We start from the raw sequence: 15,112 nt of genomic DNA, 5'->3' as shown, positions 1-15,112 counted from the left end.
TGGAAAGATCTCCCATGCTCATGGATTGGCAGGATTAATATAGTAAAAATGGCCATCTTGCCAAAAGCAATCTACAGATTCAATGCAATCCCCATCAAAATTCCAACTCAATTCTTCACAGACTTGGAAAGAGAAATTTGCAAATTCTTCTGGAATAACAAAAATCCCAGGATAGCAAAAACTATTCTCAACAATAAAGGTACCTCTGATGGAATCACCATCCTGGAACTTAAGCTGTACTGCAGAGCAATTGTGATAAAAACTGCATGGTATTGGTACAGTGACAGGCAGGTAGATCAATGGAATAGAGTTGAAGACACAGAAATGAACCCACACACCTATGATCACTTGATCTTTGACAAAGGAGCTAAAACCATCCAGTGGAAAAAAAGACATTTTCAACAAATGGTGCTGGTTCAACTGGAATCAACATTTAAAAGAATGCAAATTGATCCATTCTTATCTGCCTGTACAAAGCTCAAGTCCAAGTGGATCAAGGACCTCCACATAAAACCAAATACACTGAATCTAGTAGAAAAGAAAGTGGGGAAAAGACTTGAACACATGGGCACAGGGGAAATTTTTCTGAACAGAACACCAATGGCTTTTGCTATAAGATCAAGAATTGACAAATAGGACCACATAAAACTGCAAAACTGTGAGGCAAAAGACACTGTCAATAGGACAAAACAGCAACCAATATATTGGGAAAAGATCCTTACCAACCTTATATACAATAGAGGACTAACATCCAATATACACAAAGAACACAAGAAGTTAAACTCTGGAGAATCAAATAACCCTATTTAAAAAATGGAGTACAGAGCTAAACAAAAAATTCTCAACTGAGGAATATCAAATGGCTGAGAAGCACCTAAAGAAATGTTCAAAATACCTAATCAGCAGGGAAATGAAAATCAAAACAACCCTGAGATTCCACCTCACACCAGTCAGATTGGCTAGGATAAAAAACTCAAGTGTCAGCAGATGTAGAGAAAGAGGAACACTCCTCCATTGCTAGTGGGAATGTAAGCTGGTAAAAGCACTCTGGAAATCAATTTGAAAGTTCCTCAGAAAATTGGACAGAGTACTACCTGAGGATCCAGCTATACCACTTCTGGGCATATACCCAGAACATGCTCCAACATGTAATAAGGACACATGCTCCACTGTGTTCATAAGAGCCATATTTATAATACCTAGAAACTGGAAACAACCCAGATGTTCCTCAACAGAGGAATGGATACAGAAAATGTGGTACATTTACACAATGGAGTACTACTCAGCTATTAAAAATGAATTCATGAAGTTGTTAGGCAAATAGATAGAACTAGAAAATATCATCCTGAGTGAGATAACCCAATCACAAAAGAACACACATGGCATGCACTCACTGATAAGTGGATATTAGCCCAGAAGCTCAGAATACTCAAGATACAATTCACAGACCACATGATGCTCAGGAAGAGGGAAGACCACAGTGTGGATACTTCAGTCCTTCTTAGAAGGGGATCAAAATACCCATGGTAGGAAATACAGAGACAAAGTTTGGGGCAGAAACTGAAGGAAAGGCCATCTAGTGACTCTCCCACCTAGGGATCCATCCCATATACAGTTACCAAACCCAGACGCTATTGTGGATGCCAACAAGTGCTTACTGACAGGAGCCTGATATAGCTGTCTCCTGAGAGGCTCTGACAGTACCTGACAAATACAGAAGTGAATGCTCACAGCCATCAATTGGACTGAGCACAAAATCCCCAGTGGAGGAGCTAGAGAAAGAACCCGAGGAGCTGAAGCAGTTTGCAGCCCCATAGGAGAAACAACAGTATGAATCAACTAGTACCCCAAGAACTCCCAGGGTCCAAACCACGAACCAAAGAGTATACATGGAGGAACCCACAGCTCCAGCCACATATATAGTAGAGGATGGCCTGTGGGACATTGATGATAGGAGAGGCCCTTGGTCTCGTGAAGGCTTGATGCCCCAGTGTATGGGAATTCCAGGACAGGGAAGTGGGAATGGGTGGGTTAATGGCAGGGAGAGGAGATAATATTTGTAATGTAAATAAAGAAAACATCTAATAAAAAAAAAAAAAGCAATGATCTCTGACTCCTCTTGAGGAGCCCACACCCACACTTGGTTCTTATTTTTTGTTACTCTGTGTTTTGAAGCCCATATCCAGGTCTTCAAGTATATCTCTCTCTTTTGTGTGCATAACTTTCTCTTAAACCTCAGTGATTAAACCTATATTAAAATACCTTAAAAAAAAAAAGAAAAGAAAAGAAAGGCAGCAGGCTTTAAGAAGAAATTCTCATAAGGACTTCCAGGGACAACAAAAGAGCAAGTTAGAAAACACTGCCCTTAAAGCATGTTACAAAGTTGCATGATTTAGGACCACTAATGAATATCAAGGAAACTTTTGCATTTAGTTCTGGTGAGATTCTTCAACAGGGAACTGCTGACAATAGAATTTAGGAAAGAAAGTCTGAACACAAGGACCTTGGGTAAGCTAGAGATGTAAAAATCTGAATATGCTTGAGCAGTCCTGCATTCTAAACCGAAGTAAAAGACTCAGGCAACTCTGAAATGAACATCATCAAAATAATAATACAGTTTATTTAGGGTTGACATAGATTCTGAGATATTTATTCAAATGCAGAAAAACCTTGTGATAGCTATATACAGAAGGATATAAATAATGCACAGTGTACTGATATCAAGTCATCCTGTAGGTTAATAACACCAGGATCAGTGATCACAGCATCATGCATAAACATAGCTGAACCAAGAAGATGAAGATAAAATTACACCTCACATCATTTGAAAAGGAATGTAAGCCATACCAATAACAGTGCAAAATCAGACTTAATCTCTAAATTAATATGTGTACTCTACATGTTTATATAATATTATAAGAATTATATGTGAAACTTGATATACAAGGCTTAACAGAACAATGAGAGCTAAAAGGCTAATCTTTATTTCAATAACTGAAAAGAGCAAAAAGATTGAATAGTATGGGTTACAGGTCTATCTTCATAATAGAGGCCATTTTAATATTTCTAAAGTAGTATTTTCAGAAGTAGGCTCTTAGGTAGCATTATGGTAGCATCCACCAAAGATCTCATAATATGTGAGAATGAGAGTTTCTGACATGCAAGCAGACAAGGTGCAATGTCTTATTACAAGCTTTTTAATACTACTTGAACTTGGTGTATGGCCATTCTGTTGTAATAGAAAGTGAATGACTTAAAATAAAACTTGAGCAAGGATTTCACATATAATGATATATAGATAGATAGATAGATAGATATCCTTAACTAATAATATACCTTGAACATTTTGTCATTGATGCGAGAAAAAAAAAGGGATGATGTAAAACTAATGCTCAAGCAAATTTCTTAGAGATAAGCCAGACCATATGTATAGACAGAAAATAATCTTTATATATCATTATCAAAGTAAAAATAATTGTATTTCTAAACACTCTGTAAGCAATACTCTTGGGTAAGTTAGAAGCTATGTAAAAAAAACAATATTCAAGCAATTACAGTGTTGAGCCACCACTGAAAGGATCCATCGAATCAATAACTAAAATACTTTAATAAAATTCTTCAAAGCCTATTAACTTAGCTTCCTTTTTGTTTTGTAGTATCTCTGTTGTTTTGTGTGGGTCTTTGCGAATGCTTGCTGTAGTACATGTGTGTCACTACAGTGTATGTGTGGAGTTCAGAGAACCTATTAGAAATCAGTTCGTGCCTTCTGACTTGTTGAGAGGCAGGTTCTCTCTAATTGCCTCTGTTGACTGAGTACATTTCTGCCAGTGTTCTGTGTACTCCCAGTTGGCTGGCCTGCAATGTTTCTGGCCAATTTTAACGTCTCCACTTCCAACTCACTGTAGAAATACTAGGATTGCAGGTTCACACCATAGAGTGACTTTTTCCATGGATTCTAGGCATCAAACTCAAGTTGACACAATTGTATAGGAATCACACTTAACTGATGAAACACTTCACTCACCTTTACATTCACTCTCTAAGGAAGGAGTGGGAAATACCTTTGACAATAAACTTATATGGAGGAGAGTTTTACCTGGACTTATGGTTTCAGTCCAGAGTCTCTTGGCACTCTGTGCTGACATATCCCACACTAGGCACAATGGGAACACACAGCTCGCTTACCACCTCACAACCTAGGAACAAAAAAGAAAGAAACGAAATGTCCTGCGAGGTTGGATTCCCCCACTGACCTTCTTTTTATCCATGAGGACCTACTCCCCAAAGAACATACCACCTCGTAATTGCTCCACATGATGTCCAGGTATTCAGCACATGAGCCTTCAGGGTACATTCCTGATCTAAATTGTACCATATAAAAACTTTTGACTACACCTCTCTACTGAGAAGTATAAATAAATTTGAAAATGGAAAATGTCATTTTCTTCAACATCCTCAAGAGAATTACTGAACCATTCATAATGCTTTACCTAAAATTTATCAGACACAAATTAAAATAATAGGGAATATGTCTCCATCCAAGATAGTATAATAAGAGTAATAAGGCTTTCTCTCTATTTATTGTCTCTCTTCCTCTATGCCATATAAAACTACAAACTCCTGCTCATTGAACACGGAGGCAGCTGTTGGGCATTTGTGTGGTCTCGTCATCAGCACAGCCCGGCCTCCACGCAAGCAACCATGTCTAAGGAACCTGCAGTTGGCACTGATCTTGGCACCACCTACTCCTGGGTGGGTGTCTTCCAGCATGGAAAGGTGGAAATAATTACCAATGACCAGGGTAACCGCACCATGCAGAGTTATGTTGCTTTCACGGACACAGAATGATTAATTGGGGATGCAGCCAAGAATCAGGTTGCAATGAACCCCAACAACAGTTTTTGATGCCAAAAGTCTGATTGGACGTGGGTTTGATGATCCTGTTGTTCAGTCTGATATGAAGCACTGGCCCTTCATAGTGGTGAATGAGGCAGGCGGGCCCAAGGTCCAAGTGGAATACAAAGGGGAGACAAAAAGTTTCTACCCAGAGGAAGTGTCCTCAATGGTTCTGACAAAGATGAAGGAAATTGCAGAAGCGTATCTCAGAAAGACTGTTACCACCAATGCCATGGTCACAGTGCCAGCTTACTTCAATGACTCTCAGTGGCAGGCAACAAATATACTGCTGGCCTCAATGTACTTCCAATTATCAATGAACCAATTGCTGCTGCTGTTGCTTATGGCTTAGGTAAGAAGGTCAGAGCTGAAAAGAATGTGCTAATTTTTGACTTGGGAGGTGGCACTTTTGATGTGTGAATCCTCACTGTTGAGGATGGAATATTTAAAGTCAAATCAACAGCTAGTGACACCCACTTGGACGGAGAAGATTTTTGACAACTGAATGGTCAACCATTTCTTTGCTGAATTTAAACGAAAGCACAAGAAGGACACCAGCGAGAACAAGAGAGCTGTCCGCCGTCTCCACACTGCCTGTGAGCGGGCCAAGCGCACCCTCTCCTCCAGCACTCAGGCCAGTATTGAGACTGACTCTCTCTGTGAGGGAATTGACTGCTATATTTCCATTACCGGGTCTTGATTTGAGGAATTGAATGCTGACCTGTCCCGTGGCACACCGGACCCTGTAGAGAAGTCCCTTCGAGATGCCAAACTAGACAAGTTACAAATCCATGATATTGTCTTGGCGGGTGGTTCTACCAGAATCCCCAAGATTCAGAGACTTCTGCAAGACTTCTTCAGTGGAAAAGAACTGAATGAGAGCATCAACCCTGATGAAGCTGTTGCCTATGGTGCAGCTGTCCAGGCAGCCATTCTATCTGGAGACAAGTCTGAGAATGTTCAGGATTTACTGCTCTTGGATATCACTCCTCTTTCCCTTGGTATTGAAACTGCTGGTGGAGTCGTGACTGCCCTCATCAAGCGCAATAGCACCATTCCCACCAAGCAGACACAGACCTTCACCACCCACTCTGACAACCAACCAGGTGTACTCATTAAGGTGTATGAAGGAGAAAGGGCCATGCCCAAGGACAACAACCTCCTTGGGAAGTTGGAGCTCACAGGCATACCTCCAGCACCCCGTGGGATTCCTCAGATTGAGGTGACTTTTGACATCGATGCCATTGGCATCCTCCATGTTTCTGCTATAGATAAGAGCACGGGAAAGGAGAGCAAGATCACCATCACCAATGACGAGGGCCGCTTGAGTAAGGAGGATACTGAGCGCACGGTCCAAGAAGCTGACAAGTACAAAGCTGAGGGTGAGAAGCAGAGAGATAAGGTTTCCTCCAAGAATTCACTGGAGTCCCTGTGCCTTCAACAGGAAAGCGACCGTTGAAGATGAGAAACTTCAAGGCAAGATCAACGATGAGGACAAACAGAAGATTCTTGACAAGTGCACTGAAATCATCAGCTGGCTGGATAAGATCCAGACTGCAGAGAAGGAAGAATGTGAGCCTCAGCAGGAAGAACTGGAGAAAGTCTGCAACCCTATCAATCCAAGCTGTACGAGAGCGCGGGTGGCAAGCCTGGAGGGACACCTGGTGGCTCCCCTGGCGGAGGAGCTCCTCCATCAGGTGGCGCTTCTTCAGGCCTCACTGCTGAAGAGGTGGATTAAGTCAGTCCAAGCAGAGAGGGGGTAGCATTGTTCCACAGGGACCGAAAACAAGTAACACGGAAAAATAAAACTATTTAAATTGACACCAAAAAAAAAAAAAAAAAAAAACCCTACAAACTCCTTCAAGATAGTTTTTATAAATGTCACGCATCAAACCATGTAAAGAATATGGAATTTAAAAGTTTGCAAGTTTACAATGCTCTGTGAGCTTAAGTCCTGAAAGCACAGCTGTCTTGTAATATCTCAGCTTCATTCCTCCTGCTTGGACTGGATAAACCTTAATGAGATTCATGAATCTTAAGTACTGGTGAGTTCACACCTGCTTTCCTCTGTACACTGTATCTGAACATAGCCTTAGAAAGAAAAGTGCGTCTCCTATCCACTGTCCACATCTACAACCTAACTTCAGGGAAGAATCTACTCTTCTCATGATGTCATGGTAATTATTTGGTGTCATATAGTTGTATAATTAAAGATTCTTCTTTTCTCTAAATTACATCTATTGGGAGAGGACCCAGGGCTCTGACTCCCTACCCACTCCTACAACATCCAGAGGAAGCTTGATTCCCAGGAGTTGTCACACACCAGGATCTCAGGTGAGGCCCCAACCTCTGCTCCAATACCCAGCATAACTGGGACCTCCCATGACCCAGGGGACACAAGAAACCCCACCCAGCCAGCGGCACATGATAAATCCTGTTATCATCTGTGCCCAGAGCTGACTCAGGGCTCTGTCTCCCCACCAACTCCTACAACACCCAGAGGAAGCTTGACTCCAAGGAGCTCTAACACACCCAGGATATCAGAGGAAGCTTGATTCACAGGAGCTCTGACACACCCAGGATCTCAGAATCAGAGAATCATAGAGACAGCTGGACTCCCAGGACTTCCGAAACAACCAGGATCACAGGACCACAGGCTCACAGGCTTACAGGAGGGACAGGCACTAATCAGAGACAGAAAGCTCAGTTAACACTAGAGATAACCAGATAGTGAGAGATAAGCAGAAGAACATAAGCAACAGAAACCAAGGCTACCTGGCAACAGCAGAACCCAGTCTCCCATCATAGCAAGCCCTGGACACCCCAACAAACCTGAAAAGCAAGATTCAGATCTAAAATCGTATCTCATGAAGATGATAGAGTAATTTAAGAAGGGCATAAATAGCTCCAGTAATAAATACAAGAACACAAGTAAACAAGTAGAGGCACAAACACATAAATCTCTTAAAGAAATATAGGAAAACACAGGCAAACAGGTGAAGAAATTGAGCAAAACCATCCAGGATCTAAAAATGGATAAATAAATATTAAAGAAAGCACAAAAGGAGACAACTCTGAAGATGGAAAACCTAGGAAAGAGATCAAGAGTCAGAGATGGAAGCATCACCAAAAGAATACAAGAGATAGAAGAGAGAATCTCAGGGGCAGAAGACACCATAGAAAACATTGACACAACAGTCAAAGAAAATACAAAAAGCAAAAAGCTCCTCATTCAAAACATTCAAGAAATACAGGACACAATGAAAAGACTAAACCTAAAAGTAATAGGTATAGAAGAGAGTGAAGACTCCCAATGTAGTGGACCAGTAAATATCTTCAACAAAATTATAGAAGAAAACTTCCCTAACCTAAAGAAAGAGATGCCCATGAACATACAAGAAGTTTACAAAACACCAAATAGATTGGAACAGAAAAGAAATTCCTCCTGTCACATAATAATCAAAACACTAAATGCACAAAATAAGAAAGAATATTGAAAGCAGTAAGGGAAAAGGTCAAGTAACATATAAAGGCAGGCCTATCAGAGTTACACCAGACTTCTCACTAGAGACTATAAAAGCCAGAAGATCCTGGGCAGATGTCATACAGACCCTAAGAGAACACAAATGCCAGCCCTGGCTACTATACCCAGCAAAACTCTCAATTACCATGGATGGAGAAACCAAGATATTCCATGACAAAACCAAATTTGAACAGTATCTTTCCACAAATCCAGCCCTACAAAGGATAATAGATGGAAAACTCCTACACAAAAAAGGAAACTACACCCAAGAAAAGGCAGAAGAGTAATATTCTCACAACAAACACAAAAGAAGATAATGATACAAACATAATCCCATCTCTAACAACAACAAAAAATAACAAAAAGCAACAATCATTGGTCCTTAATATATCTCAACATCAATGGGCTCAATCCTCCAATAAAAAGACATAGACTAACAAATTGAATACTTAATCAGAACTCAGTATTTTGCTTCATATAGGAAACACACCTCAGTGACAAAGAGAGACCCGATCTTAAAGTAAAAGGATGGAAAAATTTTTCCAAGTAAATGGTCCCAAGAAACAAGCTGGAGTAGTAATTCTAATATCAAATAAAATAGACTGTCAACCAAGATTATCAAAAAAGATGGAAAGGTCTCTATGTACTTATCAAAGAAAAAGAAATCCACCAAAAGGAACTCTTAATTCTGAACATCTGTGCCCAAAATGCAAAGGCACCCACATTTGTAAAAGAAACTCTACTAAAGCTCAAAGGACACATTGAACCTCACACAATAATAGTGGGAGACTTCAACTCCCCACTCTCACCAACGAACAGATCATGGAAACAGAAACTAAACAGAGACACAATGAAACTAACAGAAGTTATGAACCAAATGGATTTATCAGATATCTACAGAACATTTCACCCTAAAACAAAAGACTGTACCTTGTTCACAGCACCTCATGGTACCTTCTCATAAACTGACCATATATTCCGTTATATAAATGACCATATAAATTGACAAGACAAGCCTCAACAGATAAAAAAAATGTTTGAAATAATCCCATAATCCTATTAGATCACCACAGACTAAGCCTGGTCTTCAATAACAACAAAAATAACAGGAAGCCCCCATACACATGGCAGCTAAACAACTCTCTACTCAGTAATAATTTGGTCAGAGAAAAATAAAGAAATTGAAGGTGTTTTAGAATTTAATGGAAATGAAGGCACAATGAAGTCCAAACTTATGGGACACAATGAAAACAGTGCTAAGAGGAAAACTCATAGCTCTGAGTGCCTCCAAAAAGAAACTGTTAGAGAGCATACACTAGCAGCTTAACAGCACACCTGATAGCTCTAGAACAAAAAGAAGCAAATACACCCAAGAGGAGTAGATGGCAGGAAATAATCAAACTCAGGGATGAAATCAACCAAGTAGAAACAAAAAGAACTATGCAAAGAATCAACCAAACCGGGAGCTGGTTCTTGTTGAGAAAATCAACAAGATAGATAAACCCTTAGCCAACTAACCAGAGGGCACAGAGACAGATTCAAATTAACAAAATCAGGAATGAAAAGGGAGACATAACAACAGAAACAGAGGAAATTCAAAAATCATCAGACCCAACTACAAAAGCCTATATTCAACAAGACTGGGAAATCTGGATGAAAAGGACAGTTTTCTAGAGAGTTACAAAGTATCAAAGTTAAATCAGGATCAGATAAACCATCTAAACAGTCCCATAATCCTTAAAGAAATAGAAGCAATCATTAAATGACTCCCAACCAAAAAAAAAAAAAGCCCAGGACCAGATGGGTTTAGTGCAGAATTCTATCAGACCTTCAAAGAAGACCTAATATCAATACTTCTTAAACTATTCCATAAAATTGAAGCAGAAGAAACAGTAGCCAATTCTTTCTATGTAGCCACAGTTACACTGATACCTAAACCACATAAAGACCCATCAAAGAAAGAGAATTTCGGACCAATTTCCTCATGAAAATTGATGCAAAAGTACTCAGTGAAATTCTGTCAACCTGAATCCAAGAACACATCAAAATGATAATTCACCATGATCAAGAATGTGTCGCCCCAGGGATGCAAGGATAGTTCAATATACAAAAATCCATCAACATAATCCACTATATAAAAAAACTCAAAGGAAAAAATAAAACACATGATCATTTCATTAGATGCTGAAAAAGCCATTGGCAAAATACAACATCCCTACATGTTAAGTCTTGGAGAGATCAGGAATTCAAAGCCCATACCTAAACATCATAAGAGCAATATACAGCAAACCAGCAGCCAACATCAAACTAAATGGAGAGAAACCTGAAGCCATCCCACTAAAATCAGGGACAAGATAAAGCTGCCCCTTCTCCCCTTATCTATTCAATATAGTATTCAAAATTATAGCCAGCGCAATTAGGCAACAAAAGAAAATCAAGGGGCTGGAGAGATGGCTCAGGGGTTAAGAGCACTGACTGCTCTTCCAAAGGTCCTGAGTTCAAGTCCCAGAAACCACATGGTGGTTCATAACCATTCATAATAAGATCTGACGCCCTCTTCTGGTGTGTCTGAAGACTGCTACAGTGTACTTACATATAATAATAAATACATCTTAAAAAACAAAAAAAAATAAAATAAAAATAAAAATAAAAAAAGAAAATCAAAGGGATACAAGTTGGAAAAGAGGAAGTCAAGAGTGGTGAGGCTCTAGTGGGTAGATGGTTGGGAGAGCACCCTCTTAGAGGCAAAGGGGAGGAGTATGGGATGGGGTTTCATGGAAGGGAGACTGGGAAGGAAGATAAAAATTGAAATGTAAACAAAATGATTAGTAGATTTTTTAAAATTATGTTATCCTTTAAAATTTTTATATCACCTTCTCTCTTTCTCTCTTTCTCTCTCTCTTTCTCTCTCTCTTTCTCTTTTTACCATACAAGTCCTTTTTATATGCTTTATGGCTTCCAGTTTAGCTTTTTAAAAGGATTCCTAAGTATATGAATAAGTGGGTCTCTGCATCTATATAATGTGCCTTTGGGGAGGAGGGCCTTTTCCTTCTGTTTGTTTGTTTGTTTGTTTTGTCCTATTCTGATGTTATTTTTGTTTTATCTTATTATATATTGCATCATATTATTCTGTTCTGTTATTACCTCTTAGAAGCCTGTTTGTTTTCTAATGAGAGACAGAACGTGGTGGATATGGATGGGAGATGTGGACAGAAAACAGGAGGAATAAAAGGAGGGGAAAATCCAACAGGATATATTATGTGAGAAAATAATCAATTTTCAATAAAAGGAAAAAAGAAAAATAGTTATAATTAATAAAAAGACTGCATATAAATGATATACAATAGATAAGTTATACATAGATGATTCATTGATTGCTTGATAGAAAAATAAATGATAACACTAGACAGATAAAAGGTCTATATCCTTTTCTGATAAAAAGAATATGCAACATAAGCCCTGTTATCAAAAGCTTAATATAACAAAATGAATGAATTAAGTCTAAAGCTCTATAAAAAATATATACTTTTGAGATTTCATCTGGAAATTCTCTGCCTGACATATAGGTCAAATGTAATATTCCATATCTGTAGAATATTTCACAGCTGGTAACCTTCACATGAAAAAGCAATGCCTTAGATGACTTTACTATTCTCTTAAGTAAGCTCAGTTGTTTTAGACGTTTTTCTCTAATATGGTCATCTGACAGAGGGTAATTGTTGCATGTAATATAATATGACAACTCTGCCCATTAACTTGTTCTCTAAAATACCCTTAAGTAACTGACTTAATACAATATTTAGAATAGTGCAGTCAGCCGAGAAGCCCCGCTCTTCACCATTGTATCTGCGGGGCACAATGATCAGAGCAGTTTCCCACTAGCCTCTATCTGGACGTTTCCAGTGGTCACTTCTCCAAGAATCAATTGTTCCAAACAAAATCAAAGTTTTTAAAGGAATGACTTCTTTGGGATCACAGATTTTAAAATAGAATGGAAAGAGTTTCTTCTGCTTGTTTTACTATGTGTCTAGTGATAATGTGCATTATACTCCATCCCCACCACTTAATTCAATTCTTAAATATATTCAGGACATTAAAATTAATGAGGCTGATAGCTCTCTATTTCAGAAGAATTTTCTATATCTTACTTTTCCAAGCTTGGACTTTTCTTTCTACACTCAAAGTCCAGTTGCAGAATCCACCATTAAAGCACACTTTTCCAGACACAACTGAAAGAATTAATATCATCAAGAGAAAGAAAGTTCCCCCAAAACTCTTTGGAAATATATTTGGAAGTGTTCCCATAGTAGATTACATAATTCCACATCTGGAATCCTAGATTTATTCCCTGAAGCTTTATAAAGACTGGAAGAGTAAACTGCACAGATAAGTATATAAAAAATGACATATTTCCCTTCCTGTTCCTGTGCCCACTTGCCTACCCTGGCACCACCACTCCTGTCTACCAGAAATGTCTGTACGATTTCCCTATCACAGGGAGATTTATGTATTCCTCCTGGAGCTCTCCTTGTTACTTTGCTCTTCTCTGGGTCTATGGGTTGTGGCATGGTTATCTTTTACTTTACAGCTAACATTCACTTATAAGCATAGCATGTTTGCCTTTGGGGTCCTATATTAGCTCACAAATAATGGTTTTCTTTCTAGTCCCATCCATTTTCCTGTAAATTTCATGATGTCCACATTTTTAATCATTTTTAATGGATTTTCTTTATCCATTCTTTGGCTAAGGAATATCTAGGTTGTTTTCAGCTTTTGGCTGTTACAAATAAAGCTGTAATGAACATAGTTAGGCAAGTATCCTTGTGGAATGGTAGAGTGGCCTTTGGGTATATGTTCAGGAGTGGTATAGCTCTGTCTTGGACTAAATTGATTCTCAACTTTTTGAGAAACCAACGTATATATTTTCAAACTGATTGTACAAGTTTGCACTCCCACTAGCAATGGAAGAGTGTTCCCTTTGATCCTCACCCAGCATGAGCTCTCACTTGTGTTTTTTATCTTAGCCATTTTGACAGGTGTAAAATGGAACCTCACATCAGGTTGGGGGAGGATAGAGGGAGAGAGTATGGGAAGAGACAATTGGAATGGGGGAAGGGGCAATTCTGGGACAAGCTAGAAACCTAGTGCAATGGAAACTCCAAAGAATCAATAAGGATGAATCCTAGCAATGAGAGATATGGAGCCTGAACCTGTAACCAATGGAGGACTTGGGACACTAATCCAGCCACAAAGCCAGTGACCTACAATTTGTCCTGCCTACAAGATGTGCTGGCATAAAGGTAGCACAGAAATTGTGGGAGTGGACAACCAATGACTGATTCAGCTTGAGGCCCATGCAATGAGAGAAAGACTACCCCTGACACTATTAATGATATTCCGTGTTTGCATACAGAAGCCTAGTATAACTGTCAGATCTGAGAGACTTCATCCAGCATCTGGTGGCAACAGATGCAGAGACCCACAGCCGAACATTAGGTGGAGACTGTGGATCCCTGTGGAAGAAGGGAGGAAGAATTGATTGTAGGAGCCAGACAGTTCAAGGACACCACAAGACAACCCACACAATTGAGCAACCTGGGCTCAGAGGGCCTCACAGAGACTGACAACCAGTGATCCTTCATGGAACTGACTAATTTTGCATATATGCTACAATTTTACAGAACCTTTGCAATTTTATGAGGTCCCATTTGTCAATTCTTGATCTTAGAGCATAAGCTATTGGTGTTCTGTTCAGGACATTTTCCCCTGTGCCCATGTGCTCAAGGATCTTCCCACTTTCTTTTCTATTAGTTTTAGTTTATCTGTTTTATGAGGTCCTTGATCCATTTATATTTAAGCTTTGCACAAGGAGATAAGAATGGATCGATTTGCATTCTTCTACATGCTAACCGACAGTTGAGCCAGCACCATTTGTTGAAAATGCTGTCTTTTTTCCACTGGATGGTTTTAGCTCCTTTGTCAAAGATCAAGTGACCATTGGTGTGTGAGTTCATTTCTGGGTCTTCAATTCTATTCCATTGATCTACCTGCCTGTCACAGTAACAATACCAGGCCGTTTTTATCACTATTGCTCTGAAGTACAGCTTGAGGTCAGGAATGGTGATCCCCCCAGAAGTTCTTTTATTGTTGAGAATAGTTTTCACTATCCTAGATTTTTTTGTTATTCCATATAAATTTTGAAATTGCTCTTTCTAACTCTATGAAGAATTGATTTGAAATTTTGATGGGGATTGCATTGAATCTATAGATTGCTTTTGGCAAGATGGCCATTTTTACTACATTAATCCTGCCAATCCATGAGCATGGGAGATCTTTCCATCTTCTGAGATCTTCAATTTCTTTCTTCAGAGACTTGAAGGTCTTGTCATACAGATCTTTCACTTGCTTAAGTTAGAGACACACCAAGGTATTTTATATTATTTGTGACTATTGTGAAAGATGTTGTTTCTCTAATTTCTTTCTCAGCCTGTTTATCCTTTGTGTAGCAGTTTTGTAGCTTGTTCTTCTTCTGGGACTCCCAACAGTGAGAGCAGGGGCTATCTATGACTCTTTTGCCTGCTTCTAAGACCCTTCCCTTCTACAGGGTTGCCTCTTTCAGTCTCAATATAAAGGGAGGTACATAATCTTACTGCAATGTGATATGCCATGATTGGTTGACATTCCTGGGAGACC

The 15,112-nt window shown here is 39.2% G+C and overlaps 1 pseudogene across 1 annotated transcript; it reads left to right on the top strand.

Annotated features, from left to right (window-relative positions):
- Positions 1 to 4,701: 4,701 nt before the first annotated feature.
- LOC116094723 lies at positions 4,702 to 6,634 on the top strand (annotated as a pseudogene). Its single transcript, XR_004120274.1, has one exon. The product of XR_004120274.1 is annotated as a heat shock cognate 71 kDa protein pseudogene (transcript).
- The last annotated feature ends 8,478 nt before the right edge of the window (positions 6,635 to 15,112 follow it).

The sequence above is a fragment of the Mastomys coucha genome, unplaced genomic scaffold (genome assembly GCF_008632895.1).
Source record: "Mastomys coucha isolate ucsf_1 unplaced genomic scaffold, UCSF_Mcou_1 pScaffold17, whole genome shotgun sequence".
NCBI lineage: Eukaryota > Metazoa > Chordata > Mammalia > Rodentia > Muridae > Mastomys > Mastomys coucha.
Note: the sequence above shows the minus strand (reverse complement) of the source record. Positions and strands in the feature narration are given on the sequence as shown.